Source organism: Pollicipes pollicipes, unplaced genomic scaffold (genome assembly GCF_011947565.3).
Source record: "Pollicipes pollicipes isolate AB1234 unplaced genomic scaffold, Ppol_2.1 Scaffold_6052;HRSCAF=7182_pilon_pilon_pilon, whole genome shotgun sequence".
Classification (NCBI taxonomy): Eukaryota; Metazoa; Arthropoda; class Thecostraca; order Pollicipedomorpha; family Pollicipedidae; genus Pollicipes; species Pollicipes pollicipes.
Window position 1 is genome coordinate 23,692,558 of NW_023596805.1, and position 1,367 is coordinate 23,693,924.

The following is a 1,367-nucleotide window of genomic DNA, read 5'->3' on the forward strand; positions in this document are numbered from 1 at the left end:
ATACGACGATTGGACGACCATAATTAAAACGCTGGTGAAACATAATGCCAATCCCAAACTTTTGCGAACTCAATCAGTACCAGCAACTCAGTATGCATGTCAAGGGTAGCGGTTGATGAAATTGTGCAAGTCAGCAGATAGCAAAAAATTGCCAAACATTTCTTCTTTGAACCAAACAACTCGCTTCACAAATTCCAGCGATAGCGGGCAGCTGAGGGGTGACTGAGTGGCGGTGCCGGGCAGGGAGTCCGTCGCCGGCCACAGGAGGCTGGAAGTGTGGTCCGGGGCGGCAGTGGACGCCTGGTCTGTAGCAGCTGGCAGATCGGACGACCTATCCGCCACTGCTCCCTCCGCCGCATCCGCTGCCTCCGCTACGGGCGCGGGGAGCGGGCGTGCACCGCCCAAACCCGGCCCGCTGCGGCGAGGGTCACGCCGTCGCGGAGTGCAAGTCGGACTGTGTCCGATGCGCAGCCTGCCGCGGCGGGCACCCCTTCACCGACCCCCGGTGCCCAAGCTGGGCGCTCGAGCGGGAGGTGGCACGGGTTGACGCAGCCCAACATGCCCCTCCGCCGAAGCCCGTCTTCGGATGGCCAAATCCTGGCATTCCCTGTCCGACCCTCCCATCCCCGGCCTGGTGCACACACCCCTCCCCCCTCAGTCAACGGGTTTTTCCGCCTCGGCCAGCTTCTCCGCCCGGCGGGGGCACCACCCATACCGGCCCTACCCGGTTCTTGCGGCCAACGCAACCGTCAGGGTCTTCTGTCTACTCTAAGCAGTGCAACCACGCATCTCGCCCTGACTTCCTCCTCACTTCACTCCTCACTCTACCCATGCTGCTCGGGGTCTGGCAGGGTCGTTCCCTGACTCTGCCTTCGCCCACGTCAGCTCACATACCAGCCTGGGACAGACCCTTCCCCCCCCCCCCCCTCCTCCTCCTACCACCCATCCATGGTCGACTTCCACCCTCTGCCCCGTCCTCAGCGCCGCTGACTCGCGCCTCCCAAAATCAGATCCTCCGCTTTCCGCCAAACCCAAACACTCGCTCCACCCAAACCCCTGGTCCGTCCCCCATCCTCATGTCAGCGTCAGTCCAGACTGACCTGGCCTCCCCTCCGATCCCACCATCCACATCCACGGCCCGCCAAAGCCAGCCAACTTCTGAAACATCCCGGCCCAAACCACATCCAGAACAGAGCCTACTCGTCGCCGCGCACCCTTGCTTTCTCCCTTCCCTTTCAAGTCGCCAGTACAAGCTCGCCCGATCCGAGCAAGAAAGACGGCTACGCTCACCAACTCCAGCGAGCCGCCACCCTCCATCCTCCACCCTCCCTCCAACTCCATCCAGGCGCCCGACCTTAAATGTGCGA